Below are 16,188 nucleotides of genomic sequence, written 5' to 3'. Positions count from 1 at the left end.
AGGAAAAGAGATGCACAGACAGACACAATGAGACAGAAGTATCAGGTAGAGATGGACGCAGGTAAAAATAACAGAGACAAAGATGGACACAGAAAAGGGGAGGAAAAAGGTTAAAACTAAAACAGTACTAATTGGCTACCTGCCAGGGACTCTGCCTGCACTGCCACTTGTTGCTGCTTTGGATCCTCATCACAACCCTGCCTAAGAAACCTGCCTTACGATGTCCCGGTTAACCATGAGAAAGCTGAGGGAAGGGATACTGCCTGAAGCCTAATGCTGGCTTTGGAAGTTCTTGACTTTCACAGTGTCTGGAGGCAGAGGGCCCTGCAGTCCCAAGCAGCTGCTGAATGCTGGCTGCAGAGAGAGCTACTGGGTTTAAGCCATCGGCCCATAATAAGCACTCTTGTAAGCACTACCCTGACTCTCTTAAGGAGAAGCAGTGAGCGAGGTAAGGTGGAAGAGCTCCAGGTTGACCAACAGCCAGCAAACCCTGATAGGGTGCTGTGTGACCTAGGCCAAGGTGCTTACCCTCTCTGTGTCCTGCAGAGGCCAGTCCACTTCGTTACAAGAATACTCTGGAGGAGATTCAAGCCTCTGCTCTCTTTTAAAGTCAGAGCGTCTTTGGCCTTGATGCTTCTCATCTGACAGGCTCTTAGACCTTGCATTCTCTGACCAAACCATCCTCCAGGGCCTTTCCCTCTGTGCTCCCTGGGGGTGTTATCCTTTTGGTGATTGGGTGTCACTGCTCCTCTATACCTTTTATCTGCTCATGTTTCAAATAATGCACAGAAACAGGAACCTTCAACTGAGAGGAAGGAAATTTGTGTTCCAGACCCAGCTCTGTGGCTAACTGGCTATTTCTTTGGCAAATCACTGTCCCTCCCTAGGCCTCAGTTTCCCCATCTTGCCAATGATGGAGCAACCTCTAAGGTACTCTGATTTTATGAGTGTCATGTGGTGCTGACTGAGGTATCCCTGCCTGCCAGTAGTAGTTTTCTTAAGCTTTACTTAGGGAAGTGGGGGGGGACATTACATAATGATAGTCTTCATTCATTGCTGACTTAAAAAGCCTTGCAAGCAAAAGAGAAGGCAAGAGATTAAACCTCTCCGTTTGCTAATTAACTGAACAAAAGCAATCATTTTGTTGTAAGTTCTACAGCAAATTGATGACATTATGTCATTACTGGTATTCAGAGAAGATGGGGAGACTTTGGCCTACAGCTGCCTGCTTGGTGGTTATGTTCCTCTGTGCTCCTGCTCCCCAGAAGACCTAGAGACACTTTGGATTCCTTCTCCGAGTGTGTCACTGTAAAGGTTGGTAACAAATATGTCCCACACCTGAAGGGAGATTCTGGGTCCTTAGTGGTCTGCTGCTCTGGGGTTGGCAGGTCATGAGAGCGCTGGTGAGTCTTACCCCACATCTGACCCTGCCTACCACCTTCCTCACCCCTGAACCCAAAGGGTCTTGTATAAGCCAAAGGACCAGCTGGGACTGGCATGGACCCAGCACTAGCAAGTCAAGGTGAGTGGGCCCTACCACGTATTGGGTCCAATAAATATTGGTATGGCTTTGTTTGATTTTTTTTTTTTTCATGAAAAAAAATGAAATTGTTTTAATGGAAGTGTCTTTGTTTTTATATCTTATGAAAATAGCAATGCTTGTGAACATTCAAACGGGAAAGTAAAATGTTAAGTTCTATAATCCTACCTCCCATAGATAACCACTTTTAACAGTTTGGTGCATAGCCTTACAGATGCTTTTTATGTAGTGTTAATTTAATGAGTGAATGAATGAATGAGCAAGTAATATGAATTATGGGAGCACATCAATGGACCCAAGAGAGCAAGGGCCATAGCATCAAAATTTCTGAAATTGGGTCCCAGACATGCAACCCTGGGCAAAGTATTTTACCTCTCAGATCACCAGTTGCTCCATATGCGAAATGGGGAAAATCTTCCCAGGTTGCTGTGGAGTTTTAAAATGCTAAAGATGATAAACTTACTTATCTCCCTTCCCTATATTTACACCCCCATCCTCATCCACCAACTTAAGGCTTTAGATACCACGTAAATGGATCATTTGCGCCATTTATTTGAGAGACCTGCTCCCCCTGAAACTTAATTCAGAATGTACTGTAAATAACTAATGCAGCCCCTTGGGCTCCCAAAAGGTGAAAATGATGAGTTTCAGTTTGGTGGGAACAGACTCAGCACCCAGCACACAGGGCTGACCCTCTGGGAAACAGATTTCCTAGAGCTCAGGCTGTGCTCTGCAGTGGCTCCCGGGAGGCCCTCTGCCTACAGCTGTGTCAACTCCAGCCCAACGCTGATATCCTAGATCTGCGATGCCTCAGAACCACCCTGCTAAAATCCCCATGTAAAGTGCAAGGAGCACACGCAGGGCATTACAGAACAGCTCATTGTCCCTGAGGAAAAGAAAACAGGGAAGTAGCGGCTTTCTGTCATCAAAATCCTAATCCACCTACAAGGATAACCATCTAGAAGTCGCTGATATATACAAAGAAAGATTTTGCTAAAATATCAACTAGTCACAGTTGAAAAGCTAAGGAAGTGGTTAGGATTAAATATGTTATGTATTTGTCCCTACCACATAGAAACTTTTCAGAATAAATATTAAATGTTCCTTGAATTGTTCTGATCTAAATTCTAAAGTAAAAAGTTTTAAAGCCTTAAAAACTTAGAGGGTTAATTAATATTAAAGAGGGTCAGGGAATAAACAGCTCAGAGCAGTTGTCAGTGCCTCAGAGCCTAGGTGAGGTAGAGGTGGTCGGGAGAACTTACATGTAATGAATACCCTCTGTGGGTAAGTCTTTTCTTTACATGCATTACCTTATTTGAGCTTGCATTTATCTCCACTTCTCTGTTCAGGAAACACAGGGCCAGCGATACCCAGAACTCCACTGCTTTTAAGGAACATGGCAAAGATTCAAACCCAATTGACTCCAGACCCCCTATTTTCTCTCTCTCTCTCTCAATCTCTCTCTCTCAATCTCTCTCTCTCTCTCTCCTTTCCCTTTTTGATAAGTTTCGTTTCCATTACCATACCCTGCTGTGTCTATGTCCCCTCCTTAGTAGGAGGCTAGAAAAGATAAGAACTCTACTAAAAAAGAAAAGAAAAGAAAAGAGAGAAAAAAAACTGATTTTAAGAGAATTGCAAGTTCTTGGATTCCTATCTCTCGCCTCACAAACCTTTATGAAGCACTTGTCTAAGAGACGTTTTAACTCATTGAATCATTGAACCTCAGGAAATTTCATATTTACCTTGTGACATAGCCATTTTTAGTTTCACTGAGGCAATAGAGGGTCAGAGAGGTTAAGTAACTTCCCTTAAATCACACAGCTTCTAAATGATAGAACCAGATTTGAACTATGGTATCTGTCTGATACCATAGAGTAGAATCTTTCCATTTTGTTTTTGTGAATACTGTAAGAGTTTCAAAGATGAATCAGAGCAGATGACTTAGACACTAAATTTTGGTACCGCTTCATGAGAGCCAAGCCCCTGATGCTGGGCCTTCCATGGCTTTTTTCCCCGCTAAGCGCTCGGCCCTTTCTGCCTTGAGTTACAGATTTCTCAGGCTGGTCACATTGGCCGGCATCACTGTTGTTTGGCAGTTTCATTGACTTTCTGGGATCTTAAGCTGCTGGGCTTATTTTGTTTTGACTTCCAATCTAGTGGAGGAGTGTTTATTTTTCTTTCTAAATGAGAAACACTGCTATGCATGTGAGCTGCTTCCAAAAATGTTCTCTTAAAACAAAACAAAACAAAAAATTCAACTTAATTTGGAACCTATCCAGATTCCCCTGGGGGAGCCTGCCAGAGTCGTTTTAAACCAGTTTGTGAAATCGGAAGGCAAATTTGTGCCTCTTTCCTACTGCTGAGGTCCAGTGAGGTTTTGGTCTCCTTTCACTGTGAATTTCGTGGAACCCCTTTCCGTTACTGCTTGCCAGCTGCAGGTATGTGGGTCTGTATGTTTCCCAGGTTCCAAGGTGAAAGGACAATGGGGCATGCGAAGTTTTCAGGAAAGTTTGTTCATGTCCCCTCACAACTCTCTTGCATCATACGACTCCTGTTGGTCAATAAATGCTGATACCAGCTATGTAGGGAAGTACCTAACTCCTAGTAGGAAAAAAAAATTGATTTTTTATTTATTCATTCGTGATGACATTTGAAATGTTCGTAAATGTTTTCCAAACAAATGAAAGGTGAAGGGCATTCTAAGCAAAGGGACTCTATAAAACCTATCTAATATATGGAGTCAAAATCCCTTAATTGAAACTTAGAGACAGATGCATTTCTGAATTTGGAAATGTTCAGATTTAAGAAAGAAAATAGAGCACACATACTGTATTCTTCCTAATGTTCCTAGAGTACTGGGGTGGTCCATAGTAATCACACATGTCGATGTTTCTGCTGTGAAACATACGAATGGTTAAAAGATCCTGAGCCTCATGTCAGTTCAGGTAAGGTTTTACCACCAAAAGAGTTTTGCTAAAACTTTCAGTCTTAGAGTTTCAGGTTTTCAGAATAGTGGCTAACACACAGTGATCCTGGATTGTGCTCTTTAAAAATGGAAGATATCAGGATTCTTGAAAGGTTTAGTAATTTGCTCATGGTTAAAGAGAGGTAATTTAATAATAGAAGGCATGATACAGGTTCAAATCGCTAGCCAGGAAGCTGTAGAGAAGCACTTGTTTATCCATTAAGAGTGTTTGGAAAGGCCAAGTGCCCTCTGCTGTATGCATGGGAGCTCAGGAGGCCAGCGCCAGCAGGCTAACTGGCTCACAGACCTAGGAGTCCAGGAAAGTAAAGCTTAATTCTCAAAGTCTAGAACTCAGCAACTATGAGTTCTTAAGGAACATTTCCTGACAGCCCCTTTCTTCGATACCCAGCTGTTTTCTATACAGACTACCCCCTAACAGTCTGGAGATGTGATTATTCCCGTGTCTAGTTTCCTTGTTCAACTGCAAGTTCCTTGAGGTAGGCCTCGTCCACAGCTGTATCTTCAATGCTGAGCACCTGTAGGTGCTAAAATCAAAACTGAAAAAAAAAGTTCATTTGTTTCTTCCTCCTTTCCAACAGCCCCGGTCCCAGACACAAAACTATCTCGCTAGGAACAGTGCAATGAGCTACATACATGGTATAACTGTAGAAACTCACAGAGATGAAGCAATGTGCCAAAGTTCAGTCAAGATTCAAAGCACAGCCCCAGACTCCAGTGCCCTTCTACCTTTCCAGGTACCTGCCTCAACTAGACAATCCCTCACCTGTGGCCTCTCACCAGGGGCAGGAGATTATGTTCCCTAATTGGGGGTAATGGGGACAGCCACACAGGGGTCACTTCTGTTTTTGCACAGTTTACAAAGCCCTTTTTCATGCATTACCTCAGGCAAACTCTGGTGACTCTAATTTAACTGCCACATTGACTTTCTAGGAGGTAAGGCTTCTTCCTGACCTGGCAAAATAAACAGGTCACATTTTGAATTAATGTAATTGAATGGCCTGGGAGAACCAGGACCCTCTAATTAGTCACCACGTGACACGATTGTAGACTTTTGCAACTCCTTTTCCACTAATTTCCCCAACTACCATTGCATTAAAAGGTACAAAAATAACATTTTGGTATGTGGCTTGATTGGATCTAGGAATTCCTAGACCACCCCCCAAGGAAAGCACATTAGCTATGTTTGGGCTTTTTCCATCAGGAAACTAAGCCTGGTTTGTGTCCTCACTGAAATGTTAGTGACCTACTCTATGGTGCCCTTGTGGACACCAGACCACATCTTAAAGCATCTCCTGACACATCAGGGCCCAGACTGTTGAAGAGGCACCTGGAAGGAGGCCAAGGAGAGTTCGGGAGATTAGTATAGCTAACATTTGTGTAGCCCTCGCGTTCCCAGAGCACGTTCACATCTGTCATCTCATTGGATCCACGGCTCTATGCCATGAGGTTGGCCGAATGTGGAGTATTGTGAGTACAGTTCTATGCTGGAGGAAGCATGCTGAGTGAGAGGGAAGCAGCTTAGCACAGCTTTGGCTACACAGCTTAGAACCTCATCAGCCCAATCTGCAAGGCCCACTATCATCCATATAAACTCAGTGTTCCAGTTATAAACCTCACCTTGCGAAACCTCACCCTAATTCAGCCTGAGTTATCATGGAAACCTGCTTGTGGAGAGGCATACATGCCTCGAGCAACAGGCTTCAGGACCCAGTTCTGCCTCTAATCTGCAGTGTGACCTTGCAAGAGCCTTGTCCTTCAGTTCCTTAGCTTTCTCATCTGGACAGAGACCTGGATTAGATCAACATTTCCCAAGGCTTATTCCTTTGTGTGTCCCTGTCAGTCTGCACCATGGCAGTGTACCAACCTACACTGCTATTTACTTTCCTCTAAAGTGTCTCCTTTCTCGAACATTTTTTTTTCCTTAAATGAATTTATTTTCAAAGGAAATTGTATATTACTGCTGCAATTCACTTGTCATAAATAGAAGATAGCTGTAAAAATAAATACAATGAAAGCAGGTTATCACATTCTGGTGAGATAATGCTTGCTCAAGGACACTGAGCGGAGACTTGCTACTCTTTGTTAAACAGGGACATTGGCAAGTATTAGGTGTTAAAAGCACACTAGTACCAAACTGAGACTTCCTCCTCCAGATTATCGAAAGGATGGAAACAAAATGAAAGATATCTTGCATGTGATTCAGTGTGATTTAACGTCTGTTTGCAATGTATGCCCCCGCCCCCAAAATCGTGTCCATAGGGTACACACAGCTCTGTGGCTTTTGCTAGTACTCTGTCTTGGCTTTTAATGTTCTACCCCCACAGCCTGCTCACCTTGAGTACAAATATCCCTTGCTGCTTCTAGAGCCTACCCTTCTCTCCTTTCCTATGTGTAGTCTTTTCTGAGCATCTGTTCCCGCCCTCCCTTTCATAGCCTGCTGCCCTCTGGCCCTGTCATCAGCTCTGAGCTGGGTGCTTTGAGCTCAGCTGGATCCCCCATTACTGGTTAATGGCTCCCAGTTTGGACCAGGAAACCATGTGGCTTTTCTTCCTCCCCGCCCTTCCTCTCCTACTTCCCCCTCCTTCTCCTTCTGAACTGCGATTATTTATATAGGTGTTTGAGATTAAACAATGAATAAATATTCCCTTTCTTTTAAAAGGCCAAAAGGCATGAAGTCAGAAAAAAAGCAGAAACGGCGCAATATGGAACCATGGAAGGGAAAGATAGGTTATGGAGGCCTATAGATCCTTGCCGTGCTATGCGGCCATGAGCAAGTTGCTTAACCTCTCTAGGTCTCAGTTTCCTCCTCTGTAAAATGGATATTGGTTTTAATAGGGCTTCACAAAATGGTTGTGAAAATGAGAAATTGGAGGTAAGGCTTATAGCATGTTGATTGCAACGTAAGATTTGCCCCATGAATGTTAGTTTCCTTATTCCCCTTCTGGAACCAAAAAGGTGTTTGACATATCTGTGGAAGAAAGGCAGAGTGCTACACTCCCACCCCTGCAGGCTTGGAGGAAGTACAACAATTAACAGCTCTGTCTGGGAGTCCAGAGCTTTATTCTTCCTCCTTCTCCTGAGTTGATTTCCAGAGATTTAGGATGGGGAGATGAGCCCGAGGCAGCAGCTAAACAAACACAGCAGGGGGTCTTGGAAACCTGGCCTCAGCCTTTCTTGCTGGAGCTCCCTGCATTGCTACCATTCCCCATAGTTCCCAGAGATGAAACACTGTGATGCCTTTTCCTCCTGGTCAGCCTGCCTTCCCCCCAGAGTTGAAAGGAGAGGAAAATGACTGGTAATTCATTTATGCTTCACTCCCTCTCTCCTAAACGGATCATATTTCTATAAATAACTCTCAGAAGCTGCTGCGAGGGCTAACAACAACAACACATATATTTGCACTTCCAGAAACATCTCTTTAGCTGCCATTGAGGCTCTGGGGGAATATACACCTGATGCGAACCAAGTTCTCCTCTCCAGTAGCTGGACGACTGCACCTCATCTCACCTCTCTCACCCAGTCGCCCATTTACAAAATGGGGGTTGTTTCAAAGGCAAGATGGGATAACATCGAAGATACTGAGAGTACAGCCAGTGCTCAGTGTTTACTGGTCTCCCCTTTTAATTTTTGGCAAGGAACAGGGTATGTTTTTAGTTGGCGAGGAGGTTATCTGATCATAATTTAAGTTGTGATCACTTGTGTGCTGTCATCCTGAGAGCAAGCAAAATGGAAGTTGAACTGATACTTACCTTTTTGCTAGTTTTGTAAAATTTTGCTCCCCTTAACCAATACATTTCCTACTATGTCTTCTCTCCCCTGGGCCACTGCAGTAGTGTCCTCACTAGCCTCCCTGCCTCCCGTAATCCTTTCTCATCCTGTCTCAGGGTGATCGTTCTAAAACCCACATCCCTATCATAGAGCCTCTGCAGGTCCCAGTGCTGGCAGACTCAGGGCTTAAGTCCTCAGCATGGCTGGCCAAAGCCCTTCTTCACAGGAGCCCTCCCACTTTCTCTAGCTGCTTGCTTTTGTACTCCTGCTAGGGAGCTATGGCCCCAGCAAACTCACACAGTTCTTGAAGGGACAGAGGACATTCTCGGTGCCCTATCTCCAATCTGGAGATATTGAAAGCAAAGGCTTCTGAACACAACAAATTCTTATTAATTTAGAGTCAGAAGAGGGGAAGGTCTTTCTGATTTGGAGTAATAAGGAAAGAAATGAAGCTTTATTACTCTTCAGAACCAATTTAATTCAGCACATTATCATTAAAGACCTACTGAGTGCCAGGACCCGTGAAGAGTAGAAAGCAGTCTGACCACCCATGAGCTGTTGGGGAGTCAGACACATTCCTCAACAGCTCTGCCCTAGAGCAGGAACTCATGAGGGGAACAAGGTAGGTGAATGTGCCAGGATGTGTGGGGCTGCAGAGATTTAATGCAAAATGGGAGGTTGTGGAGGACACCCCTCTGGAGAGAGAGGAAAACTGCCGAGGAGCACAGGCAAATCTACACAGTTAGGCTCTGCCGGGAAGTGAGCTGTAGTTTTACGGATCTGTAGTACTGCTATGGGCTGACTTGTATCCTAAAAGTCGTTTGTTGAGGCCTAACCCTACATGTGACTTTATAGGAGCTAAATCCTTTAAAGAGGTGATTAAGGTTGTATGAGGTCATAAGAGTAGAGCCCTGATCCGAAGGAACTGGTGTCCTTATAAAAGAGGACTAGACACCAGAGCTCACTTGCTCTCTGCCATGTGATAACAGCAAAAGAATGGGGTAGAGCCAGAAAGCCAGGCCAAGAAGAGCGTTCTCACCAGAAACCAAACCCTGCTGGAACCTTGAACTTGACTTCTCAGACTCTAGAATGATGAGGAGTAATCGTCTGTCGCCTAAGCCACCCAGTATATGGTACTTTGTTATAGCAGCCCGAACAAATGAAGACAAATAAAGACAAATGAAGACTAGATGTTCACACTTCGCACATCAGTTATTGGATTGTAACCAAGCCCTTCCAGCCTAATTGTGGAGTCTTGGAGCATTTATTTCCTCAAACATTCATTCATTCATTCAGCAGACTTTTTAAAGTGTGTGCCCTATGTAGGCCCTGTGCTGTAGAGTCTTGATGAGCAGTGAGTCATCTGTGTCCTCCATGTGTAGCCATGTGCCTAAGGGAAAAGTGAAGGGAACACCAGGGGGTGGCGGGGGCGGGGCTGCTGTTTTTTCTTGCTAGGCTCTAAGCAACCCATCACTAGATGAAGAGCAGAGTTAGCACTGAGTGGAAGGGGCAGTGGTAGAAGGCAAGGATGTCTTCCTCTCCGTAAAGAATGAGCTAATATGGCAGTGCCCATCTCCACCCTACCACCTTCCCATCTCAGGGAGCAACCCATTTAGAAGACTCGATTTTCATGGGGTTTGAGGTGGATGAGAACAGGTTTGCTGCTCTGTGTTCCAGTCATTCAGAGCCATTGGGCGGCAGTGGTGGGGGGCGGTGGGCAAAGGTGGATGGGACAGCCTCAGGAACCGAAGAGGGGATGGCACACCTTTGGATTATGCAATAGAAGACCAAATTCCATTACCAAGCACCTACAGGGTGTCAGGTCATAAAGGTAGAGCCTTTCCTAGGTGCTGCACCTTTCCCACTGAATCTGTATGGCTGATGGGCTCTAGAGCAAAAGAGTTAAGAGTGAGGGTTTGAATTTTGGCTCTGCCACTACTAGCTGAGATCTTTAGCAAATGATTTAACTTCTGAGTTTCCATTTTTCCTCAAGTGTAAAATAGAGATAATAATAATACCTACCATATAAGTATTGTAAGAATTTAATGTGAAATAATGTATGAGAAGTACTTAGTGAAGGACCTGGCGATTATAATAAAGTCTTAAATGGAAACGGCTGTTATTATTATCATTGTTGTTCTGGTTATCATTTTACCAAACTGAACCTCAGAAAGGTACAATAACTTGGCCAACATCACACAGATATAAGTGGCATTTGGCATCCCAGGTGTGCCTGACCCCTCAACCCAACTTCTTTTCATCCCACTAGGTTTCCTTCCTGCCTCTAACAGCCATTACCCTCTTTCCTGACAACTCTCAGGAAGCCAAAGGTATTGGAGAGCCTCCCCAGCAGAACAGAGATTTCTTTCACCCCCACCTCACCCTCCTGCATGGAGGAGGAGGCTGTATGCACACTTGGACAGCAGTTCTCAACCCCTGGCCAGAATCCCCTTGAATAGAAACCGCTGAGTTGCACTCTGGCTCTTAGCTCTTTTAAGATGCCCCTGTTAGGTCCCTGTGTAGGTGACAAGATGATGCATGAGGTCTGGCTAAGCAGCTTATTTGTCTGAGCTGGTGATGGCCTTTATCCTGAGGTGGGTTAATGGTAAGGGGCATTGGCCCTTTAAAGCACGGACAATGGACAGGCTTCTCAGGTCACCAAATCACTCAGCAAATGGCCAGAGCCCCTCAGAGCACGGGAGGCCCTTGCCCCTTCCACTCAGTGCTAACTCTGCTCTTCATCTAGTGATGGGTTGCTTAGAGCCTAGCAAGAAGAAACACTTGGAATAATGAGGAGAAAGACTCAAAGGGGATTATAATGACAAAGGACTTCAGAGGAGGAAACTAAGACAGAGAGGGACAAGGGCTAATTCCTGACTTCCCACCTCAACTCTGTGCCTGGCCGCACTGTGCCTTCCTAGCTTCGCTTTCTTCCCTCCTCGGATGCATCGGGTCCACAGTGACCAGACTGATTTTCCCAATGGCACCTTTCACTACTGAAACTCAACACTGTTGATTATGGTTTAAACTTCTTAGGCTAGCAGTCAGGACCCACTAGAATTTACCTCCTTCTTAAATCTCTCTGACCTTCCCCAAGCCCGAATTCTAGCGAGGCACTCATGTGGCCTTCACTGGCTGCTTCAACCAAAGCAGCTTCCTTTTGTCAGCTTCCTACATTTGCTTCTGAGTAAGATTCTATATAAAGAACACTTTGAATATGAAACATTTTTTTCAGTGTATGGAAACCACTGATTTAAATCAACCCTTTCATTGCATGAAGAGTGGCAGAGCTGAGTTTGAAGCCAGGCCTTCTGATCCCCAATTCCAACTTTCTTTTAATGTACATATTCATTCATTTGGCTTGTAAGGATTTCTTTAAGCACCTACTGTGTGCCAAATACTGAGGTAGGCCCTGGAGTACTCACATGAGTAAGACTAAGATTGTACCCTCAAAAAGGGGCCTAAGCATTAACATCCAGTCCTGCTGAGGGCTCAATAATGTAAATGTGAAAAGTGCCCACTGATTTTGGCATCTAGATGGCCACTGGTGAACTTGGCAAGGATATTTTCAGAGTATGGAGGCTAAAACCAGAGGACGATGGTTGGAAGATGAGAAGATAGGAACAGCTGGAGTTGGGAGAGCTGATTCTAAGGGATTGGACTTTGCAGCACAGATTACTTACTAACTACAATGGGAAAAGTTCCCTTTACAGTAGGAAGATCAGGACTCAATTGTCACCTTAACAAGTGACCAAGCCTAGTGGTCTCTAATATGAAGCAATAAGAAGTACATTCCATCACACATGAGATGCGCTTGCCAGAAACGTTTAACCTGAGTCTAATCAAGAGAAAACAATCGGACACATCCCAAATATAGGAAAGTCTATGAGGCAACTGGCCTGGACTTTTCAAAAAGATCAGTATCATGGAAAGAAGAAATTGGGAGTATTGTGGTGGGTGGGAGTCTCCTTTAGATTAAAAGAGACTGCAAATAATAATAATAATGATAATAATAATAACAGCCAAATGCAACACTTGAATCTTGATTGGAGTCTAAGGTATTTTCCTTTTTTTTTTTTTTTAAGACTTTATATTTTGTGAAGAATTGAAATTTTTAAATATGGTGTATACGTATGCCAGGTATTATTGTGGAATAATTTCATTTTCTTAGTTGTGACCATGATATTATGGTTATATGGGAGCATGTCATTAGGAGATGCATAGTGATATAGAGTGTCTTGTGTCTGCAACTTTCTTTCAAATGGTCAGAAAAAAAAAACATTTCATATAGAGAGATAGGGATAAAGCAATGTGGCAACATGTTAACAATTGACAGTTTTAAGGGAAGAGTATATGGGTGTTTTTGTACGATTCTTTCAACTTTTCAGTGGGATAGAAAGTTTTCAAACTATAAAGGGGAAGATTTTACTTGCATTGGAGGGAGATTGGACAATAGCAACTTAGTTTTTGGAAAGATTTCTTGGCAACGGGTGAGATGTGGTCACTTTTTTTTAGCAGGACCCCCACTCCCCTCCCCCACCCCCGCTTTGGGAACTAGGACTACAGAAACCCTCTGAACCTTCACAGAGTATTGACAGTTCAGCAGTTGTGATAAAACAGACCCTTCCTGGGCGTGGAGGAGGCTTCAGTGAGGCACTGGAGCCGGGAATGGGAACCACATTGGCAGGAGTGTGTGGACCCCCACCCCAAAAACAGCCCTCTGTGCTGAGACAGGACAACTGGAACGAATTATGTACACTCATACTTGTTAAACTGCCTTGGCACCAGAAGTGATCCTCGTAACCTGAGCTTTACAGCGGCACAGCATAGTTAGCATTGGGCCAGCCTTGCCCCTGGACCTTCTCTGTCAGAGGTTTATGGCTAAAGCATAAAACAATTCAGCATGAGCTGAAACATGAAAAACTCCTTCAGATTATAAAGGCAAACTTTTCTGTTTAAAGTTTTCTAGGGAGGCAGCGCTTGGGAATAAAACCTTTTCAGTCTCCTTTTGCTTTTCCAGCCCTTGGCCAGACTCCCAAATACTCCACTCCCACCTACCCCACCCCAATCCCTACCTCGAACCCAGACCACAATCCAATCAAACACAGAAGCTGCTGCATTGTGGCTGGGGAGTGCTGGTTTATGAGTCTGAACCCTGAAGCTATGTGGCTTTTGGCAAGTTGCTTCCCCTATCTGGACTTCAGCCCCTTGGTTATTTATAGACCATATTTATTACAGGGTTGGCTAGCCCACGTGGGTATGTGCTCACTGAATGCGTGGAGCTCGTACACACAGTGGGTGCTCTGTAAATATTGTCTTGTTGGTTACATCTGAGTGTGTCAAATACATAGAGATCTGTAGAAAATAGTAATTTTTATCATGAAGGAAAGTTTTCAAAAATTACTCTTGTTTTTATCTAAAAGGTAGTGAATGTACTGTTCTTAATGGAAGAGAAATTATGAAGAAAGTCAGAAGAACAGAATTTTATTTTATTCTCATTACGAGTTTTTGGTATACGGGGGGATAGAATTTAAAGTCAGATAGGCCTAGGTTCAAATCCCAGCTCTGCCACTTACTGGTACTTACTGGTAGAGTGACTCAGGTAGGGTAGTAATCCATTCTGAGCCTCAGTTGCCTTATCTATATTATAGGATATAATAATACCAACCTAGCGGGGTGAGTACGGAATCAACACACTTTATGAATGGCTCTTAGCCCAGCACCTAGCAAATTAAGCATTCAATAAACAGAGCTGCAATTAGCACGAAATCTGAGAACAAGAGGGCTCCTGATATCCAGGCCACTCAAGTGTTGTTCTTGGACACCAGGGATGACGGACCAAGGGCAGCTAGCTGACATCAAAAGTCCTGCCCTGCGAACCTTCCAATGGATGATGAAAAAGCACTGTGATTTCTGCCCTTTTGAAGCTGTCTCTCAGCCTAGCCCTTCAAGCTATTAAGGGTTTTATGAGCGAGGAGCACACTGAAGATGAGAAGAAATTTGAATTTGTTCATTTTAAGCAAGGTAGCTCTTTTTTAGATAAGGAAAGCTAGTTTGTTTTGACCCTTAGTACCCAGACATGTGTTAGGTAAAGGAGACAAACACTGCTGGCCTGTTTCTCCTGTCAAAAATGGCTAAAGTGTGGGCTAAAGTGAGGTTCCTTGTTTTCTTCGGCCTGAGTCAGAATTAAAAACTCCGAATGGCTTCATCAAAGATTCAGCATTTTAATTTGAATCACCACAGTGTCACCAGTTCATCTTAGGCAGGTTTGCACTGCCAATCCCAGCTCTCCCCCACTAACCATGTGACACTGGAAAATCACTCTACCTCCTTGGCCCTCTCTTTCCTTATCTCTAAAGGAGGAATAAGACTACCCTGCTGGCCTCTCACCCTGTCACATGCTTCTATGAGATAAGACAAATGAAAGTATGAGTGCTGCACAAAGGGAGGAGTAGGAAGGCCCTCCCAGGAGCATGTTCTCCAGCAGGGCAAACCTTATACACACCTTGGTGCACTAGATGTTTTCCCAAAAAGCTATATGCAAACAGAGGATGTTATTACTAAAATACTTGGTAAATAGAATATTTAGTAAATGGAAACATTGTACAGGATAGGAGACAGAGAAGACAGAGAATTTTCTTACCATCTATTACTCTCAATTTATTCTGGTTTTGGCATCTAGATCCTTGACTGTGTATTTTTGCACATTAAAGTAGCACGCCTGGATTGTCAAAACTTTCAAACAGGTCATCAGGATCAACTCCCCCATGACTGTTCACAGGCCTTGCACTCCTGAGCGCATAAGGATCTGAGAAGTGGGAGGTGGATCAGCCTTTGCACTAGAGGAGTGCTAGCCTCTTCTCCCTAGCTCTCTACAGTGGCATTCCGGGGCTGTCTTCTGTGTGTCTAACACCACGCTTCTTCACATTTAAAAGACCTCATCACCCCGAGTCTCACCTCTGCTCAGGGATAGTAATAACCCCTTCACAGGATTGTCATGGGGATCCGATGAGATCGTGTGCACGAAAGTGTCGAGCGCAGTGCCTAGCACATAGTAGATGCTCAGAAAATGTTGAACCTTACCAAAAAATCTGGCTAGAGACAGGCCAAGAATGTAGTGTGTGTTCTGTCAGAATCAGCTCTCTGCCCGCTTCAGGGACAGCTTTGTGAGGTGAGAATGAGTCAGGGCAGCTTCAGGCTGCAGGGAGAGCCTGCTCTGGATTGTACAACACATTGGGGTGGGCGCCAAGAGCCAAGTGGTCACGTTCCCACGTCTGCCCTGCCCCAGCACCTGCTTCTAGCGGGATCCCATCTGGCGCCCTGCCAGGGTTTGCCTTCCTGCCTCCCAGCCCTGAGGCCAGGCAGCTTCCAAGTCACATCCGAATTGGTATTGCCAAGACCTGAACAGAACAGCCTTTACCTGTTGGACTCCTGCCCCCACCCATCCCTGGCAGCCTGACCAAGTGCTTTACGCAGGTTCCTAGGCCTCCACATGTAGGCCCACCTGCCAGCAGTCAGTGCGCCGCTTTTTTTGTTCCTCACACATGCCTGGCCCCTTCCACAGCTCTGCACTTTGCAACGTGAGCACCTCTGCTAGGCACATGTGGTTCTAAGTGCTTTTGTGTCTCTTGTCTCATTTAATTATCACATTCATTTCTGAGACACCAGCATTATCCCCTTTCCACAGGTGAGGCAACTGAGACTCAGAGAAATCAAGCAAATTGCCTAAGGTCAGGCAGCTAGCAGGTGGCAAGCCTACTACAGTCTGGTGAGGGAGCTCATGTTCTCTGCACCCACCGCACTGAGACTCCCAGGAAGAGCTTCATGGCTCCACTGGCTTGAAGGGACACGCCTGCCCAGGCACTCAAAGTGCAGGATGTTTGTTCACTCTTTC

At 44.6% G+C, this 16,188-nt stretch overlaps 1 protein-coding gene across 8 annotated transcripts in view; it reads left to right on the top strand.

Annotated features, from left to right (window-relative positions):
• The window catches only part of TENM4 (teneurin transmembrane protein 4), a 691,021-nt gene that overhangs the window by 423,597 nt on the left and 251,236 nt on the right, over nucleotides 1–16,188 (top strand). The gene's annotated exons all lie outside the window — the stretch shown is intronic.

Source organism: Pteropus alecto, unplaced genomic scaffold (assembly GCF_000325575.1).
Source record: "Pteropus alecto unplaced genomic scaffold, ASM32557v1 scaffold7, whole genome shotgun sequence".
NCBI lineage: Eukaryota > Metazoa > Chordata > Mammalia > Chiroptera > Pteropodidae > Pteropus > Pteropus alecto.
Note: the sequence above shows the minus strand (reverse complement) of the source record. Positions and strands in the feature narration are given on the sequence as shown.